At 40.4% G+C, this 21922-nt stretch overlaps 1 long non-coding RNA gene across 2 annotated transcripts; it reads left to right on the top strand.

Moving 5' to 3' along the window:
* Positions 1–1068: 1068 nt before the first annotated feature.
* LOC109490680 lies at positions 1069–6195 on the top strand. 2 transcript variants are annotated; one of them, XR_002144048.2, is made up of 3 exons: positions 1069–1183; positions 4704–4847; positions 5748–6195. It is a non-coding gene; the product is annotated as an uncharacterized LOC109490680 (long non-coding RNA). The 2 variants fall into 2 exon arrangements; XR_002144047.2 differs by lacking the exon at positions 5748–6195 and having other exon boundaries at positions 4704–5251.
* The last annotated feature ends 15727 nt before the right edge of the window (positions 6196–21922 follow it).

Here is a 21922-nt window from a genome sequence, read left to right as displayed (position 1 = left end):
ATTCTATTTTGAAATGATAATATTTGGGGTATATTGGGTTAAATAAAATACATTACTAAAGTTAACCTTATCTGATTCTTTTTTAAAGGTGGCCTTTAAAGGTGGCTACTAGAAAACTTAAAATTACACTTGTAGCTTGTACTGCATTTCTGTGGGACAGGGCTGATCTAGCCAAGCACAGCTACAGATCCTGAAGGTCAACAGGAAATTGAGTACCTGATTTAAAAAAATAATAATAATAAAATTGGCTTATTAATCTCTTTTATACCTTGGAACTCAAGCAACCCTGCTTTGGGACCATTCTTGCCACCCACTGAGCATATAACAGAAGGAGAGAGCATTCTCTGCCTTTTTAAAAAGGCAACTAAACAACACCTGAGGTCCTTCCTATAGGAATAGTACAGAGATCACCAGGACAGCCTTGGGGGCTTCCCAAATCAATTCAAGAACCTCTAGAATGCCCAAAATACTAGCTGGACACTGAAAGGAGCTGGAGTTCCTGAGTTAGGAGCCGAGGCTTGGAGCCAATGAGAAATTGTTCATAACCTCGGGCTACTCGAGCCAGAGGCAGTAGAGCCGCAGTAACTAATTGAAGAGCATTATCTGTCAGGATCCTTTTAGCTGCAAGTAAGAAAACTTAATTCAAAGTAGCATAAACAATAGGGGAAAGTCTCATACAACAGAAAATTCAGGGATAAAGGCAAGGTCCAAAGTTTGCTGATCAACACAGTTCAGAGCTGTGAGCAAGCATCCAGTTTGTTTTTGTTGTCTCCTTTTTTTCCATGTACGCTATCAGAGTCCTTATAATGCTGTGTGGTTTTGTCTTTTTCTCATGGTTACGTAATTGTCGCTAGCAGTATCTGAACCCACATGCTTCTTTATCCCCACCCATAAAGCGAAACAGAGTTACTATCCATGTCACCTTCTTAAGAGCACCAAACGGTCCCCACAGCTACCAGCCAACTCCCCTTGCATCTCATTGGCTGAACTAGGGTCACGTGCCCAATCTTGACCCAATCACTGACCAAGGTGTTGGAGTTACATTTAGACCAATAAGGTTCCCTTTTCCAGAGCTGAGGAAGCAGGCCGCAACCTGGGCTACTTGTTTTGCAGCAGGGTGAGCTAGCTACCAGGAAAACACTCCTGTTCTGTTAAGAGGGAAGAGGACGGGGAATTCTGCCGGGTAGGCAACCCACAGGGTCCACTTCAACTTCATTTAAGTACAAATAAGAAGGAACCGAAAGGGGGAAAGCTTAAAAACCCTAAAGAAGGAATAACTCCTCAGCCAGTTATTCGGTCCTCAGCCGGCTTTCCTCAGCTTCACATCAGCCCCACAACGGGTTTGGCTCAGGGAAAACCATCTAATTTTAAGTGACCAAAGCAATAGGTCATTATGAACGTTAAAGCATTATAAAAACAAAGATTCTATTTCAAAGCTGAGTGTCAATAACTTTCAAAATATCTGTTGTTCAGTATATCTGGACCTCTGCTGCCTCTGCTTACTTGCATAAATGGTGAAGAATCAAATAATCCTTACTCAGCTTCTTGCTCCATTTCCAGCAGACATACTTAGCCATCTTTACGTTCCACCTCTCTGCCCTCCCATAGTCCCCACACTTTTCAGACCACAGTAACAAGAGTATGTTCTCTTGTGACTCTTTTCCAAACCTTATTTGATACAGATAGTCCGTGATCTAGGAGGAAAGAGTATGCTTGTAGGATCAGAATTTTCTTTGTAACTGAGCAGGGGACAAAAGATGTCCTTTAGTTACTGTTGTGTTTATCACAAAACAGCTTGGGTTTTAAAACCCTCAGCATTAAATATTCTAATTCCCCCACATGACTCCTTCTGTAGCAGCCCAAAGGTCAAGATATACAGAAGGAATTGGAACTCCACAAAGTTGTCTCTTCATTGAGCACAGTGAAACACAATGAGAGTATACAGTCAGGGCTAGTAATTAAATGAAACAAATCATGCTGACATGGCTCCAATCAACCCGTGGAATTTTGGAGTTAGACCTTCAAGACAATCTAGCCCTCTGTGGTAGAAAAAGTAATACTTCCCCCCAAGATGTCCATGTCCTAATACTCAGAACCTGTGACTGTATAAACTTGCATGGCAACAGGAATTTACATGTTATTAAATTAACAAATTTGAGGTCAAGATTATCCTGGATTATCTGGGTGGGCCCAAAGTAATCACAAGGATCCTTATAAGTAAAAGAAGAGGGGCAGGAGGGTCAGAAATGGGATGTGTTACTGGAAGCAAAGATCAGAGGGAATCAGTAGCTGGCTGGAAGGGGTCCTCCAGCAAAGGAATGCATCCTATAGAGGCTAGAGAAGATAAGGAACTGATTCTCCCCCTAGAGACTCCAGAGGGAATGCAGCTCTGCCAACACATAGACTTTAGATTTTTGACCTCCATAACTGTAAGAGAATATATGTGTTTTGTTTTAAGCCATTAAGTTTGTGGTGATTTGTTACAGCAGCAAGAGGACACATGTACATCCTATTACCTCATTTTATAAACGATTCCCTGCTCCCACACTGAGGTTCTTGCACTTTCTTCATATATTGCCTTCTATTACCGTGCTTATCACTGTAGTGTAATAGTATGTTTGTCTGTTAATTATCTCTAACTAGACTCTGAGTGTCTCTGGAGTAGAGACTGTTTTTCCTTTTTTCATCTCCAATAATACCTAACACAAATTTCTGACCCAAAAAATCATTTCATAAATATCTACTAGCAGGAAGGGAGCCAAGAAATAAAAGAATATAAAAATAGGGGCCCCATCTAAAAATCCCCTTGATGAATCCTAAATCACAGCAAACCAATGCCAGCACCCTCCAACCTCACGGTTATATGTTACTCTCATGCCAGAACTGGCAATGCTGGGCATATTTAAGAAAAATCAACAGCAAGATTTATTTCTAATAAGGGTATAGGATGTGAATACAGAGATAAGCCTTTGCACTTCAGGATGATGTGGTCTCTATGCCTGAGCAGGGATTGCAGGTAACACCCTTTATGGTCTTAACAGAGGATCCTCAGGAAACAATGGGGATCCTCTCTGCTGAATCCTCCCACAACAGAGGCAAGAAATACCACTCAGTGGTGCAAACTCCATCCCCTACAACTCTGGGGTTGAGCTCTCCCCACCCCTCACTCTAGGGGCACTACAGTGTTAGTGTGGTGTCCCATGGGCCAGAGCTGAGCCAGCAGGATACAGACCAAAAACACTGGAAAGGCTCCCCGACAGGACTCCAAAGGCTGCTGAGGTCACAACCACAGGAGAAGCCACATTCTGTTGTCAAGTCCTAAAGTCCAGTTCATGGCAAGAATTCTGAGAAAAGTGAAAGGGGTCAGAAGGCAAGAAGCCCTGGAATGGGGGACTGATTGAAGTACAATCAGAAAGGACTAAGAAGGCCAAAGGCGTTTTCCATGAGTGGGGCTGCAGAGGCCAAAGACTCATTTAGATTGGACCTAGTTTGGGGATAATGAGTAGGTGGCCAGTTTTAAAGGCTGGGATGCAGGGTGCACCCCTAGAAGGAAGGATGGACAGATTAAGAGTTGGGAGGAAAGGCTTTAAATTTGTGTCTTAAACTATTGGGACAAAATGCTGCAGGAGTAACAGAAGTGGTATAGGAGAGGTAACAGTGAACCCCAGTTTTCCCTGCAGAAATAATGTTCTCCAAATTGGGGTGGCTTTCTGGCTTCTCATCTTCATCTGGGAATAGATCTGTCCCCTTGAACACAGGGTGGGCTCAGCAATCACAGTTTCTCACACTCAGTCCACAGGGCTTTGGACTAGGGGTGGGTGTGCAATACCAGCCAGGCAATAGTCCTCCCCCAAAGATTTTTCAGACAGTTGCTGGGACAGAACAATTTCTGTCTTCCTTGATAGTGGTTGTGAGGATGTGATCCAGGCTGCCACAGCCACATAATTCCACCTCCCCCACAAGAAGAAGCTGAGAAAATAGGGTCAAGGCTCAGAGAAAAGCAGAGATGAAAAGGAGACTCCTGACAGGCTCAAACCCTCAGACGTCCCAGGGGTCACCCTCACTTGTTTAGCTCTTCTTTGAATTTCACCAGCTACACCAATAACTCTCCCTGTGGCTTCGTCTGCTTGAAATTGGTTGCCAGTCACTGCAAACAAAAAATCTGCCAGGGCACTGGGTATATATACAACCATGCAACAAAAAGCAACGCAAAGCTGATGTAGGCTCCTGCTTCACCTCATACACGGTCTCTCACAGGAGCCCTCCCCTCCTGCACACATCACTTCACTTCTGCTGGCATCTGGCGTCACCCTCCTGGGTTAGCCTCTTGACCGTGATGTGCAAGTGCTGCCAAAACCACATTTTGGGTGTCCCCGAGGCTCAGAAGGTAGAGGAGACCAGCCCGCTGCAGGAGATAGTCAGAGAGGGCGAGCAATTTATAAATACTCCCTTTAAGAAACATTGAAGCCAGAGCATGACAGAAGTTTCTCCTCTTTCCAGTTTTTGTTGTTATTGTTCCAGAATACTGTATGGCAGATAATATATACAGGCCAAACATTCATGAGGACTTTCAAAGAAAGAGGGAGAGAGGAGAATTTCTGGAATAATAGCCTTTTATTTTCGTCAGCCAATGAATCGCCTATTTTGGCTGGAGTACAATCATTAAAGTTTCCAGCTTCTGAGTCTGCTTTCATTCTTTCCAGCCTCTCCCACTGAAGTCCAAGGGATGTCTCCAGGCCTGGAAATGAGCCCCCCTCCCACCACCCGCATGTTCCTGAGCCTCATAATGTGCTGACCAAAGAAGCAAATTAATCTAAAAATGTTTCCTGAGGACCCACCATCGCAAGGTACTGCAGTCAACCCTGAGGTTTCACAGTGATGTGTTAGGTACAGTTCCTGAACTTGAGGAGCCAATAATAACAATGACAGTAATGATAGCAGCTAACATGGACTGAGACCTTATCATGTGCTAAGTCCTGTGTGGTGGAGCTAGTCTAACACCAAAGGAAACCAGAAGAACACTGGAATTACCATTATCCCTATTTTGGAACTGAAGGAACAGAGATACCAAGAAAAACTGTGTTGCCCAAGGTCACGTGCAAAGTCAAGTGACTGAAACTCAAACCCAGGTCTGAATTCTAAATCTCTGCTCTTAACCTCTTGGTTTAAGAGATGAAAACTCTGTTTACCAGGGGCACTATATGATACAGAGATAGAGAGGGGTGGGGAGAAAGATACACACACACACACACAACGCACAGATGTGGTGAAATGTTAACAGAATTTGAGCAAAGGGGTATAAGGGTTCTTTCTACTGTACTTACAACTTGTCCTAAGTTCGAAATTATCTCAAAATAAATTGCTGAATAAAAAGGCACGCCTATCTTGGAGCATTTCATGGGTGAATATTGGCTGCCTTTTTTCATCTATGCCTATTTCCTAGAAGGAAATGGTTGTCCTAATTTACATTTCTTCATTAATGAGTATTAAGTTTTTTTTTAAATTTTTCTTCGCCTTTTGTATTTTTTGTATTCTTTCTCTCTCTTTTTTTTTCCTTTTGTATTTTTACTTTTAGTTAATTATCTGTGACTTTTTCCACTTTTGCTAATGGGGGGTGTAGTGGATATTGTGGTGCCCCACCCAGACCTCCTCTTCAGGGATGGAGCATTTATCTCCCAGCCACTGGGAATATTGGCTGTTAACGGCTCACAGTTGCATCCCTCACTGGAAATTCCCTCCACTTACAGGACGCTGGCTCACCCACGGTTACTCCTGCTTCCGGGGCAGCACATGACTGTGACTGCCTGATGTGGTAATATGAAGGCTTGACCCTCAGCCTGAATTGGGGACAACTCTGAAAGGCCACCCCAACTCCCAGTAAATCAGTAAATTTTCCTGTCAGCATCTCCCTCTGCCTACTCATGTCATCCCCGCTTCTCTAGAAAGCACCCCCAACAAGCTTTCTGTACACAACCCTCGACCTCAGAGACATTTTTCTGGGAACCAAGACAGACAGAGCATCTTTTTCTTACTGATGTACAATGGTAAGAGCTACGTTTACTGTCTTTAAAACTTGAAAGTCTCAGGCACCTGGGTGGCTCAGTTCATTATGCATCTGCCATCAGCACAGGTCATGATCCCAGGGTCCTGGGATTGAGTCCCGAGTTAGGTTCCATCCTCTGCAGGGAGTCTACTTCTCCCTGTGCCCCTCCCCCCACTTGTTCTCTCACTCAAATAAATAAATAAAATTTTAAACAAAAAACAACTTGAAAGTCTCAACAAATTTGTTTTAAGAGAATGCAAAATGTTCGCTGTTAATCCACTCACTATTATCACTAATATCTTTTATTGTACTCACATCTCACTCACACAGAGAACCTACTGTGTGCTTTTCAGAGGCTTGTGTGTATGTTCCACTTGATCCTCATAATCTTAGACCATGAAAGGCATGAGCTCCGGAGCGCAGAACCTACCTGCGTTTAGACCCAAATGCACCACTTACCAAATTCCCTAACCTCTCTCGGCTTCTGTTCTCCTGTACCAAGTAGGGCTGATGTTAGTTCCTACCTCATATTGGTGGTGATTAAATTAGTGAGTTAATGTAAAGATGATTCCTGTTATTTAGAAAACACTTAGATGATGATTTTTCACAACCATCCAATGATATAGCCTACTTAACTGCCCAAGGCCATTGCAAGTACCCAATGTCACTCTAACTCTAACAGGTATTTTTGTTTACAAATACAACATAACAGATTACAAAAAAGTTATCAGGAGTGCAGAGGGTTACAGCTTTTGTTCATATCAAGTTTCATAGTTCTACCACAATATATAATAATCTCATTAAAACCCCATTCCAACCAAAATTCTGAGTGTGTTCAAATGAACGACTGCAAAAAATTAAAGGCATAGTCACAATATACTAAGTTTTCCATGTATAAGCTTGAATTATATATAACCATGCTTGATTTGTGTTTCAGGGCACCTGTGACCCTATACTTTAAATCCATTTTATTATACTTAGGCTAATCACAGGCCCTGAATATGTGGGGACATATTGACACTTGAGTGCTTCTGTGTTTCTTCTAGAAAGGAGTCTTGAGTAGAGTGACAGTAACTAAACAGTTCTGTGAAGTTGAAGGCTGTGAATAAGTCTTCTGTTACCAAATAGAGGGACTGAGAGAACAAACAGCATAAGCAAAGTATTATTTAAAATTTGCATGTCAATTTTTTGCAACTGATGCTCTTCCAGTGTTCCAAACATAACGCGTACAGTGTATGCTCTGGCCATTCCTTTATACTTGAAATCCATGAGAAGTAAGAAAAGTAAATGCCAGCTTATCAATCTCCCTAAATTTTAGCATTACAAATTTTCTATTTGTGGGTTTGGAAAGAATGGTGTTGCCCACATTTATTTACTAGGAAATATGCATGCGTTTGGAATGCTTCAAGCTCTAGAATGGTTCACTCACAGACTTATGTGTACTTCCAAGCTAGATTTTGTCTTGAAAATGCTGATTTATTTCATTGCACCAACAGTCAAAGTGAGGCACTTACAAAGCTCACTGAAGTGTTGATTCAGTCATTTAAAGTAAGGTAACTAAATACCACCCCTCACTATGCAAGTTACTTATAACATCTTATGAAAATTACTTAATGCCTCTGCGCACAATTTTCCTAATGTATAATATATAGGTAATACTCGTACCTAACTCAGGGAGTTGTTGTGAGGACCAAATGACTCAATAAACATAAAGCTCTCAGAATAGAGTCTAGACTGTAATAAGCACTGCATAAGCACTAGCCATTCTAACTTCATTATTACTATTATCATCATAATCATCATAGCTATTATTAAATATAAGCTTTATTTCATGTATCTTGTATATTCAATGTGATATTTTATTTATTTACCATATAGTATGCTTCACTGTTTTCTTCTCATTCACACAGGTTTTTCTTCCCAACTTCATACACAATTGCGAGATCTGACTGTTACATTTACTTTTTGCCCTGTTCCTAATGTAACAAGCATGTACTATGAGACTTCCAAAGCCAAATAAAGCCTCATAATTCATTTTGTAACAGAGAAACAATATATTTAATTCTATTTCATTCTTAATTGGGGACATTTGTTCTATTCCTAATTGAAGAATTGCAAGACCCCAAAGCTGGAGAGTTTGAAACACAGAATTCATTTTACATCTTTCCAAATTCCTGTAGGGCAAGCTCATGGTAAAATTCTGGGGAAAATGAAACCAAACTTAAGGGTAATTACCAGGGCTAATCATAGGCTGTTACAGTTGAAGAGCACTTGTTTTCTAAATTCAAAATGCTTAGTTTTTAAGTCTTTCAATTTATTCCATGCAAAGGAAACCAATAAAAGAACACAAATGATACAAAAGTCAATACAGCTTAAAAGTCAATATTGGTCCCCTCAGTGGAAAATAATGATTTAAACTTAACAATTCTGAAAAAGAAGGAGTCAGCACCTCAAGCAGATAATTGTAATTGACTGGTAAAAAACATTCTAGAAAAGATTGGAGTGGAAAAGAGGTTCGTATGTGGCACCATGACAATTGGAAGCCATATGTAACATGCCACCCTGTCCCCCTGACACCAGTTGTGGGCTCGGACAGCCCCAGAACTAGTGATTTGTTTTGCAAAGTTTGAAGGAGATCAAATTGCAGACCCTGGTGACTATGACATAGACGTCTCCAGCCCTGCTTCTGTCTGCTAAATCTCAGGTCCAGCATGAGATACTTGTGATTTCACTGAGCCCACCAGGATAATCTTCTCATATCAAAATCTTTAACTTTATCACATCTACAAATATGTGGCCATGTACAGGAACATATCCACAGGTTTTGAGGATTAGGATGTGCATGGGAGGGAGATGGGAAGGGCTTTATTTCACTTACCACAGCAGCTGGTCCCTGCTCAAGAATATGCCTCAGCATTGCTGGCTTCCTGTAGCCTGAGACCCGGAGTCCTCCCTTCCTGGACTCTAGCCAGCCTGTTCTCATATTCTCTCCTTTTCACCAATTCCTTATCCCAACACCACTAAATACCTATTATCCAAAACTCTTCAGTCTCACTGTGATGCTCCTTTTCCCAATGGCTTTCAATGTGACCTGGTTCTTCCTCCTCTGTCCATGCCCCATTCCACCCCCATGACTCATTCATTCTATCTGTCCCTACTACCATCCCAGGAATATAGTACCTGGTATGCTGCTATGATTCTGCTGTCCCTACCATAGCCTGGGGCTAGGATATACTGTTTAAGAAACTTTTGCTTGGAGGGGAGAGAGGAAAGAACGTTCATGAAAGAGAATTACAGACAGAATGGGCATAAGTGGGAAAAACATAGTGGAACCAATCACAAGGTCTTTACTTTTGGAATCTTTGTGCCTTGGTGAAAAGAAAAGGTCACCATCAACACCTATTTAGAAAACTTACAATATATTAAAGAAAATAAATTAAAAATGAAAGTTTGTTTTCAGCCATGAAAACACACTATTAAATATATCTTTCAGTGAAGAGCCAATCTTCCATCAATGTATGAGATCAACTTGGTTGTAAGTTTTGTTGGGTTGCAACACTAACCATTGTATGAGTAAAGAGTAATAAGAATGATTTCACAACCCACACAGGAATAGAATTTCATGCTTTACTCCAAAGCCCCTACTTTCTCTGTGCAGGGCTCACATAGCAGGTCCATAGAACCGTATCTCTATGCAATAAGAAAGTAATATTGCCAAATAATATCACAGAATGTCCACAAAAGGCCAGGACTCCACAAAAGCATCCTAAGCCACTGTGGCTTCCTGTGAATGGTCCTACTCTCCACCTGACACATGTCCAAGGAGAACAATCGATGGAGATATCCATCCACATTCTGTTCTTATTGGGGGCAGTGCAGACTTTTTTTCCTTCCCTCAACGTCAGTGAATTACAAAACATCTGTGCCCAAAAGTCCTAGCTTCTCTTGTCCCACAACAGGATTATGGGACTTTGCATTGAAAAGCTTAGACTCCTAGAGGTTTTAGGGTGGGAGGTAAAAGATGAGAAAAGAACTCAATATGGTGAGTAAAGAGAGAAGGGCTCTGGGTTTCCCATGTATGAAAAAGAGAAACAAGGCTGTCGGGGCAGCTCTGGAGAGGAGGGCACTCATATACCAGTTTTGACTCAGAGACAGCCAGTCTCTGAAGCCATGGGAATAACACAGAAGGTACCTGTGGCCCAGCCTGAATCAGTGGGAGGGCAGCTGTGAGAAGCAAATATGAGCCCACTGGGTACCCCACAGACGATGGAGGGACACTCAACCGCAATACTTAGAAAACATTGCAGAGGGGCGCCTGGGTGGCACAGCGGTTAAGCCTCTGCCTTCAGCTCAGGGCGTGATCCCGGCGTTATGGGATTGAGCCCCACATCAGGCCCCTCCGCTATGAGCCTGCTTCTTCCTCTCCCACTCCCCCTGCTTGTGTTCCCTCTCTCGCTGGCTGTCTCTATCTCTGTCAAATAAATAAAAATAAAATCTTTAAAAAAAAAAAAAAAAAGAAAGAAAACATTGCAGAGGAAGCAAAATGACCACTAAACACTAAATCCAAGTGTTAGTCCATGATCTGGGGGGCCTCATGAATCCTCTGCCAACCACCCCATGGTGTAAGCCTAGGGAACAACGAAAATTCCAAAACCATGACTAAGTTAGGCATGACAAAATTTTGCCAAATGTGATCATGGAGCCAGATTTATTTCAACTTGGAAACAAAAGAAAAGCAATATAGCATATCTTGCACTTAGGAGTAAATTCATGTTTTTCACCTAAATACATGTAGGAAAGAAATTTTAAAATTTTGCACATGTCCCATACACATACATATCATTTTTTAGTTTGTTTCTTTGTTGGGGAAAAATTTTCAAAAAAGAGAGCTCCTTGGGTAAAATATGGAATACAGATTAGAATTTGTATTTCCATGAGAGAAAAAAAAACCCTACATTAAAAAATAAAGATAGATATTTCATTAGGACAAGAGTCTGCCTTTGAAATCAAGTTTACTGGAGGAATTTGAAAAAATTAGCTCAAACTTCACAGTTCATCAAATCCCATATTTTAAAAATCAGCCCATAAAAAACTCCAAATAAGATGTGTCAAAAAAGAGAATGTTTGATTAATTCTGTTCTTTCTTCCTAGTTTTCAGATTTCACAAATCTTTTTCCAGTTATGAACTCTTAAAGTCCTTTCCAGTGATTTATCTTTATCTTTCATAGATGACAACTCCACTCTGCTTTCATATTTTTAAAAGATGAAACTCAAGACATCGCAGATGTTTCTTTTTAATGTTATAAGAATTTCTGGGTCTTGTTCCATCCCTTGATTTTATTTTGTTAATGGAATTATAAAAATAAAAATAAATTAAAAATGTACAAATTTTTTTTAAAGATTTTATTTATTTATGGACAGAGAGATAGCCAGCCAGAGAACACCAGGGGAGAGGGAGAGGAAGAAGCAGGCTCCCAGCCGAGGAGCCCGATGTGGGACTCGATCCCGGAACGCTGGGATCATGCCCTGAGCTGAAAGCAGACGCTTAAAGACTGCGCTACCCAGGCGCCCCAAAAATGTACAAATTAACAGATAACAGAGCGTACACTGTTACTCAAAATAATTTACAATTTTCTATGAACTTGAATTCATCTCAGGTTTATCAAAATAACTGATTTTTAAAAGTCATATAATAAATAGTGTAAACATAGTGCTTTATAAAAAAAGGACTATTCCCAGAAAAATGCAGGAGACTATTTCAATTTAAATGTCTCCACAACTTTAAAAATGAGGCATTTTCTAAAATCTTGGTAAGTCACCTACTTACACTGTCACCCAAGGATAGAGCTGTGGTACCGGATAGAAGTGGGAAGGAGAGTAGAGGAGAGGGAGTGAGAAGATGTGTGTAAATAAACTAACAATGCCAATATCTTACTTTAAGCAGACTGAATATTAAAAATTAGATTTTAAAAAACTGCTAATGAGGCACTAAGTTCCCTTACAAAATGATTCTTCCCTGTAGGATTTTTTTAGAGGCACAAAATACTCTGTTCCATGCCTAATTAGTGAAAAAGCACCGTGTTAGGACAAAAGAGTGAATGCTTACTGAAATTAATATATCATAGACTTGTCTCCTAAAGGGAGGTCCTGGTCTAGTACATGAGAAAATATTTACACACCTTTTCAGGAATATCTCTTAATAGACAGCATGTCAATTCTGTATAAACAAACCGCAAAATATATATGTCATCTATATAATAATAATTGATATTAGTAAAATATACTATTGACAAAGAACTTTTATACTCACTTTTTTAAATCCTTACAACAAATCCATGAGGTAGAGAATATTATTTTTTTTAAAAAGACCTCATTTACTTATTTGAGAAAGGGAAAGTAGGTGAGAGGGAGAGTAAGTGAGAGGGAAAGAGAACGTAAAACAGACTCCATACCACGCAGAGCCTGACACAGGGCTGGATCCCACAACCATGAGATCATGACCTGGGCAGAAACCAAGAGCAGGACGCTCAACCGACTGAGCCACCCAGGCGTCCTGAGGTAGAAAGTATTATTAAAATCCTCACTATAAGTGAAGGTCAGAGGATCAAGAGCAGAGCACCCACTGTGTGTTGGGCCTGGCTGGGGTCAGCCAGCAGCTCGGGGGCCACCACTGCTCGGTGCTCCCTGCTGTGCTGGCCTGGCGAGCAAGCTGGCGTAGGGCGCTCTGTGGTGAGGCGTCAGCTTCTAAGGCTGTCTTTCAGTGCGTCTTGAATGCTTTTGTTCTAACCACCCTGCCTCAGCAGAGCATGACTCCCATGTCCACCCACATGGACTCACGGTCTATCAGCTCAGTGCAGTGCACACCTCACTGCCTCTTCTCTTCACCTGACGCTGAAACCCAGGGAATCTTTGGTGAGGCCCTCACTGCTGGTGATGCCATGATCAGATACTGGTTAGAGCATGTAGCCCAGGGCTTCTTAGGCATTTTCATCCTTCACAATTCCTAGTTCCACCAAATCCCCATCACCATCCCTGACCATTCCCCTCACCACACACACACACACGCGCACACACACACACACACACACACTCATTTTGCCTCAACTGGAGAGAAGGAATGCCCTATTCAGCTATCTATTCTGAGTAGGTAAATTGATAGCTCTGAAATTCACATGAATTGCTTTTAAAAACATGTAACAAATACTTATATGGTACCTACTATACACTGGATGCTATTGTAAGCACTTTACAAATAATAGCTCATTTAATCCTAACAATCCAGATCTCCATTTCACAGGCAGGAAAATTGATGCAGGGAGGTACCTTGCCCAAGATCACTTGCTAGGAAGTTGGAGGCCAAGTTTCTAACGCGGGGACTCTGGTTCCTGCATCCATCTCTCACCCACTACTAGACTCTACAGCTGGGCGGGGCACATAAGGAGTGCTTTTAAGAAAGGGTGGATGGAAAATGAATGATAGCGCAACACGAACTAAAGAACACACACAGGTTGAGGAGACGGAAGAGTGAGCTCAACAGACTGACAGAGCAACAGCACAGATTCTCTGCTCACAAATCAAACATTACTTGGGAATTTCAGGCTTTCCAATTTTCATCACCCTTTCTTCCCTCCCTACTCTCACCCCACACCAAAAAGAACCAATCTGGAAATGTCTCACGAGCCACTCTCCTTCAGCTCACAAGGGAGGGCTTATTTATAATATTTTCTCCCTCCTAACTGTCAAGATGTAGCGATTATATGGTCCCATAAAGAGAGGCATTGCTTTTATAACTTACAAATAATTGTTTTGTAAGCTGTAGCCCACAGACACTTCCCTTGAGCTGGCAAAAAGGGGGGGAAAAAAACCTTAGTAGTTTTACATCTCAAATATCTATGACACTAGTGTTTAGAGGGAAGATGTTGGTTTGTTTTGTTTTGGAGGACTCGTTATTTCTTTTTCTTTTTTCTTAATTTGGCATTCAAATCACATGGTTGTACATTGAAAAAACTGTTTGATCCACATCCCTCTGTAGGTCTTTTGTGCAGCAGTCCTACACACATCTCATTATTTTCCTTAGATTCTGGTTTATTTTACCATGACTTAGAGAAAATGGTAATGTTATTGCTCCAAACTTATGTTATAATATTGGTTTTTCTCTGGCCCGAAAAGGACTAGCTGTTCCCCATTCTGTGCTGCATCAGCTCAACTTCTTCACTGAGTTATTATTGATCTGTATTTAACTATCTGGGTGGGCTTCTGGTAATAATTAAACCGCCACCTCCATTAAATCCCAGGGTGAGCAAACAGTGGGGGTAGGGGCAGAGCTCCTAGTAACGTTTCACCATCATAAAGAAGGCTTAAAGGGTACTTGTGTGTTCTTTGTTTTTCAGGCCATAAAACTATAAACATCTGATGAAAAAGCATCCTTTTAAATGCTCTGAATAATTTATTGGGCTCTTGCTTACAGCAGGGTTCTATTGTTTTTTGACACTTCATTTCTACAATTAGGCAGCGGTTTTGGAAACACATTAAAGACTCCTTCAAATAACCCTTTAATCCAAATCCCATAAGGAACAGATTTGAATACTTAACTCTGAACTTCAGCATCTGAAAGAAAAAGAGAGAGAGAGAGGAGGAGGAGGAGGAAGAACAAGAGAGAATGAGAGAATATTATAAAGGTACCATGGATCTCTGGCAAAAAAAAAAAAAAAAGGTTCTGGAATCCAAAAATGAGTATTAATTTCACCTCTCCAAGTGTTTCAGTGGGATCGAAAAATAAATGAAACCATCCTTAGGCTGTTTGTTGTCTCTTAACTCCAAAATCCAGAGAATGGATGCATCAGTTAAAACTAGGTTATGCTGCATTATTAAAAATACAGTAACAACGGTGGTATAAACACATAATAAAAGCCTGAGTCAGGCAGTTGAGGGCTGATCTGATCAACCCATAGTTAGGGACCCAGGCTTCTACTCTGTGGGCCTTCTCCATCCTTAGCTTGCCAACTCATGGTTTAAGATGATTCCTTGACCTCCAGCTACCCTGTCCACATTTCAAACAAGGAAAAGGAATAGAGAAAGAACATGCTCCCTTCCTTAAAGAATACCTTGGAAGTCTCAACACAGCTTCCATATCACATTACAGGGTCTAAACTAAGTCACACGCCCACACACCTTTGTCACAAGGAAGTAAGCAAAAGTAAAGTAGCAAAGTGCCCAGTGTTACAAACAAGACAATAGGCCCAAAGTGGAGTTAGTTATGCTAAGCCTCACATCACCAAACCAAGACTTAATTACAGTTTCAGCTCTGCCCGAAATGGTTATCTTAAACCAGTTAGTCAGGACTCTCCTGATCAGCACTAGTTAAGCAATCTGTCGGATAGACCCCAGCCATCCCCTAAAGGAAAGTAACACTGCAATAACTAATCCACTTTATTACACCTTCCCTCCTTCCCATTGCCTTCTGCCTATAAAAGTTTTTCATTTTATACAGCTTCTCAGAGTTCCTTTTTTTTAATCATTCCTTTGCCTTTTATTTGGCAAGTAAAGTAACTATAAGTGTACCATTCATGCAGCAAATATTTACTGAGTGCATGTGTGCTCATGATATGTTTAGTGTCTATTCTGCTTTTTTTTTCAATTCTTTATTTAAATTCAATGTACTTAACATATACTGTATTATTAGTTTCAGGGGTAGAATTTGGTGATTCATCGTTTGCATATAATACCAATTCACAATGACGTGGATGGACCTAGAGGGTATTATGCTAAGTGAAATAAGTCATTCAGAGAAAGACAAATACCATATGATTTCACTCATATGTNGGTGGATGGACCTAGAGGGTATTATGCTAAGTGAAATAAGTCATTCAGAGAAAAACAAATACCATATGATTTCACTCATATGTGGAATTTAAGAAATGAAACAGATGAAGATGGGGAAGGGAAGGAAAAATAAAATAAAATTAGATGAAAATAGAGAGGGAAGCAAACTATAAGAGACACTGAACTCTAGAAAAATCAGAGCTCTTATCTACTGGATTGGGTGCTGCCTGATTCAAACTGATTTTCACTCAAACTCAAAAAAAATTATAATATGCCTCAGTTTATCTTTTAACATCAGCTTAGCAGGAAGCAGAGAATGGATTTAGGGAGGCAATTGGCAGTCTCTGCAGCATATTGAAATGTGTCAGTGAAATGTAATACTTTCTCCAAATACAGCATTTAGACAACACCTCATAGCGGTAAGCTGTGCTCCTTCTTCACTCTAGGCCTCCCAGACCTGTACCACCATTGATATTGCCCACCAGCACCATCCCCAAATCTGACGATGTCCTTCAGGTATGCATCAGAGTATATAAGTTGTCTGCCTTGTTTAGAGGTATGAAATTGGAAGATGCTTTGTAGGGAAAAGCCTACCAAAACATCAAAATATAATAGTAAATACTAGAAGTAACTAGTAGTACAAACTGGCAAGAGACAGAATTCACTTCTGAAACTGTTAGAGTGAAGATCCAGGAGGGAATGGAGAGGTGTGATGATGCTAATGAATGAGAGGGGCGAGAGGCCAGAGAAGGCTGCAGCTGACAAGTCCTATGACACAAGTGACTCACCCCAGTGGCACCAGGGCTATGCCCACCCCTGCATCAACTGTCTCACTTCATTCTCACAAGAGCCCTACAAGACTAGAACTTTTTTTTTTTTTACTATTTTACAGATAAGGAAATTGAGGTTCAAAAATGTTTTGAGACTTAAGGTCACACATATAGTAAATGGCAGAATGAAAAGAGACTCAGAAAGAGTCACAAAAATTACTGACCAGTAAGNACTATTTTACAGATAAGGAAATTGAGGTTCAAAAATGTTTTGAGACTTGAGGTCACACATATAGTAAATGGCAGAATGAAAAGAGACTCAGAAAGAGTCACAAAAATTACTGACCAGTAAGATGGCCCAGAGGAGAGTTCTAGCATAGAGAGAGGCCACTATGTGAGGCGCAGGGAACTCTGCTGAAAAGACACCGCCAATCCAGGGCAGCCTAGCAGAAGGGGAGCCAGGAGTCACACCTCGGACTCCCTCTCAACACTCCTGCTGATCTCCTGCAGATGCCCCTGTTGGCTGAAGCAAAACAGAAGTCCAAATGCAAGGGGTTCTCAGATTACTACATGGGTCAGCCTCCCAGAGCAGGAAGCATGGTTGAAAGGGGAGGGCTGAATCTGGAGGGGCGAACAAGATTCCAGCACAGAAGGTGAGCCATCACTGTCCTCTCATTGTATTCAGAGATCACAAATGGGCAAGTAATAGAACTTTGCTCGTTTTACCATCAAAACTTCCTTTCCCATTGCCCCACTCACACCTATACAGGCAGGTCAGGATGCAGGATGTGATTCATTGCCCTCTTAATGCCAGCAGGTAACGAATTAGAGCTTTGGCCCACTATATCTAAAGATTTCCAAAACCTGAGCTAGACTATGTAAGAGAGAGGCAATTGACTATCTTATTTTTAAATTATGTTGGGGGCACAACTTACATAATTTCTTCCACAGTTGGAAGACACTCAAGAACTTTCTTCTATTTTCACACCTCACCCTCTGCCCCTCCCCCCTCCCAGTCACTGAAGGCTGGGCCATGTGCACAGGAGATGGTGGCTGAGGGACACGGTGGGGCAAAGTGCAATGGCCACGCTCTGGCCCCCATGGCCCAGTGAGGTGCACCACCTGCTCCAGGTCAGGCTCAGGGAACACATGGACTTCAGTTGGCATATTTGATTGCAATTAAAAAGGCACCCTTGTTTTCCTAAGAAATTAAAAAAAAAAAAACACCTTTCTCCTATTACATGATTCATCTATTTACCAACGCATCTTCTTCTTAGGTTTCTTAATTCTTATCTTAAGAGAAAGAAAAAAAAAAGGCAGCAACATTCTTCAACCCACTGTTTCCCAACTTGAAGACAAGTCTCTACCAAGATCTTTCACTTTGGTGAGCAGGTTTCTATTCCATCCTCTAAAGTGATCTGTTTTCCCTTTTTCTTCTCTTTTGCACACCATCTTTGTCCTTATACCACCCTCCCCAAATGCCTGCTTTTCTGGTCTTTCCTGGCTCAACATTTACTTCCCACCTACTCATTTTTTTCAAGAAAGACTGCTTAGACTAACCCATTCCCCAAAGGAGTTTTGGTTTACTTTAAATTTCCATAGCAACTATCCTCATCAGCAGAACACTATGGAGCCTGAGTAACTATTAGTACTGACTAAATTTTCCTTAAACTGTTTAATAAATTCAGTATACCAATTTTTGTATGGAAATTAGCCTCCTTTCTTTCTTTCTTTCTTTTTTTTTGAGGATATACTCTTTGATTGTATGAACTTACTATTGTTTTTAATCAGTTCCCTATTGGTGGACACTTAGATTCATCCCTTCATTGTGTCACCATTGTGAACAAAGTTATATTGATCATAGTGATAAATACATCTCTGTGCCCCTTTGGTAGTATTCTGTAGGACAGATGCTGAAGATTGGTTTTGATTGGTCAAATGGTTTACATATTTATTAGTTTAATAGATACTAACAAAGTACTTTATTTTAAATGTAGTTGCCATTTGCACCCTACCTAGTTTACACTGTTCTCATATCCCTGCACAATCTGCCTTGTGAAAATGGATACTATCAATCATTAAAATGTTTCCCCCAGTCTCATAGGTAAAAACAGTACCTGAATATATTCATTTGGATTTCTGTGATTAACAGTAAGATGCAGTTTCCTGATGTTTATAGAACATTTGTATTTCTTCTCCAACTAGCCACTTAGCCTTTTCCCATTTTCTTCTTAGAATATCTTTTTCTCATTGACTTACATATATTCTCTATATTGTATAGATTAAGCCTTCATTTCAAGCATATATCTGTCATATATTTTCAACATTTTCTCCTAGTCTCATGCTTGCCATTGATTAATTGGTTTCTTTGTGGATATGAATTTTAAGTTTTTGCACGGTAAAGTATGTGAACCTCTTTAAGTCTCCGCATAATTATAAATATATGAAAACTTATAAAAGTATAAAACTTCTCTCTCTCTCTCCCTCCTCCCTCCTTCACTCTGCCCACCTGTCACCACCCCCCCACATCCACAGAGTTCCAAAATTTTTATCCACTTATTATACCCTTTCAATCTGGAAACTTTCCTTCAGCTTTGGAAATGTTCTCAGATTATTTAATAATGTACTCCCCTCTATCTTCTCCATTCTCACTTTCTGAAACATCTGGAACTCTTAAATTGGTCCTTTAAGTTTATTTTCTTTTCTCTCTAATCTATTTTTTGCTATGTTTGCCATACAGTTTCTGGGAGATTGTCTCAATTTCATCTTCCAAATCTTCTACAGACTTTTATATTTGTTTTCATATTTTTAATTTCCAAACCACCTTATTTATGTCCTTTAAATGTTTTTTTTTATAGCCTTCTACTTTTTATACCATCAGTGGAATGAACGCCTTATCTCTCCAAGGATATTATTGAGACTAAGTTTGTTCCATTTTATTTTTTAAGTTTCCATCTTAAAATTTCACATCATAGATTTAAGTTTCACATCATAGATTTCCCTTAATTGTCTCATGATCCTTGCCATCCACTCACATACAAAACTGGGTATGTGCTCTGTGCACGGAGCTTCACTGTCAGGGAGGTCTGCCTACGCCACCATGTCAAGGAAGCCCCAGTGTTAGTCTTTTTTAGGTCATTTCTAGGGCTGGTAGGGGTCATGGTAGGAGGGCCATAATCCTATCCAAACATTAAAACATTGGGAAAGAAGGTAGATGGTCTTAAGAGTCAGGAAGTAAACTTTCATTTAACCCCTTTTTTTCAATGTGGTACCCCACCCTCAATTATGCCTAGTGCCCCCCAGGCTAGACCCTCTGTTTATATACATCAGACAATAAACTTTCAGCACTGCCAGAGAGGATGGGGGCAGGCTGCAACTACATGGAATGGGTTAAGATCTGGGAGTCTACTACGTATAAACAAGTTTCAACCTTCTATACTAAACTAATCCTTGCCTCAACCTCCCACTTCCAGGGTGCATGGCACTCTGCCAGTTCCTGAGACTAGGGATTCCATGATGTGTATCAGGTTTCTTCTCCAATTTCCTTCCCGCTTATCTAAAAATCAGCTCCTCTAACACAAGAAACAATAAGGGTCAGTGAGGATGTGGAGGAAAAAAAAAAACCCTTCACTGTTGGTAGGAATGCAAATGGATGCACCCACTCTGGACAACAGTATGGAGGCTTGTCAAAAAGTTAAAAATAGAACTAGCCTATGATCCAGTAATCGCCCTACTGGGTATTTACCCCCAAAATTCAAAAACACGAATTCAAAGGGATTCACGCACCACTATCTTTATAGCATTGTTTAGAGTAGCCAAACTATGGAAACAGCCCAAGTGTCCATCAATAGATGAATGATAAAGATGTGGTGTATGTGTACAATGGACCATTACTCAGCCACAAAAAATAATGAAATCTTGCCCTTTGCAATGACATAGATGGAGCTACAGAGTATAATGCTAAGTGAAATAAGTCAGAGAAAGACAAATACCATAGGCTCTCACACATATGTGGACTTTAAGAAACAAAACAAAGGAGCAAGGGGAAAAAAAATAAAAGAGAGAGAAAGAGAAGCCAAGAAGCACACTCTTAACTAAAGAGAACAAACTGATGTTTACAAGAGGAGAGGTGGGTGGAGGGATGAGTGAAATAGGTGATGGGGATTAAGGAGGGCACTTGTGATGTTGAGCACTGGGAATGTGTGGAAATGTTGAATCACTATATTGCACACCTGAAACTAATGTAACACTGTATGTTAACTATACTAGAATTTAAAATTAATTAATTAAATAATTAAATTAAATAAAATAATTAAATGTATTGCATGGACCAAAAAAAAAAAAAAATCAGCTCCTCTGTTTTGCTGGATCAGCAGCCACCCATCCTTCTGCTTTCCAGCTCTGCAAATGTGTTGTTGTCTCCTCTCTGGATCTATTTTTCCTTGTGGGATTATAGCTTTAGGAAATATTTTTCCTATAATTATAATGGGTTTTCAAAATGGAGTGGAGGAAAACAAATATGTTTGATTCACCAACTTTAACTAGAAGCTTCTTAGTATCAGATTTTAACATATATATTTAAACACATTTCCTTATCAATCTCCACTGTTAATAAGTATGTACATGTCATCCTCACACACATGCCCACATACACATGCAAAGGAAATGAAAAGAATAATATCTTAGCACACTTGCTAATTTCTTCTGTACTTGGACTCCTGAGTTAAAATCATCAGAATCAAATTCTAGATTTATTATTCTTCCATCACGTTGCTTACACAATAGTGGGATAAATGGGCAATAAACAACCAAGCACGTAACTAAATGTCATTGTTTTACAGAACTATCTTGGCTCTATAAAATAAAGCAAAGTAAGGAACAGAAGTGGGGTGATATTTTGGATGAGGTGGCCAGGGAAGTTCTTTCTAGAGAAGTTATGTCTGTGCAGAAATCTACACAATGTAGCAGAGCAAGCTGTGCAAACTAATGGTGTCTAGTGATAATCAGCATCCATTCCCACTCCCTTCTATGCATTCCACCATATCACAGAGGCTGGAAATCTACATTTCTTACACTTTCTTGCCAGCAGGTTCTGGGTACAGTTAGGTTCACCCACTGTGATGAACTCATGTGAGAGCTGGAATGTGCAAGGGAGGAAACAGGCTCATGCCAGCAAGGTCCACTGGTCTTACTATGTAGCCTATGCCCAGAAGAAGCTGGTGCTTTAAAATGATGGAACAGTCTGTTGAAAACTCAATTACAATACCATCTGAGAAACAGCACCTCA

This window comes from Ailuropoda melanoleuca, chromosome 3 (genome assembly GCF_002007445.2).
Source record: "Ailuropoda melanoleuca isolate Jingjing chromosome 3, ASM200744v2, whole genome shotgun sequence".
NCBI lineage: Eukaryota > Metazoa > Chordata > Mammalia > Carnivora > Ursidae > Ailuropoda > Ailuropoda melanoleuca.
This window is presented reverse-complemented; position numbering and strand designations above follow the sequence as displayed.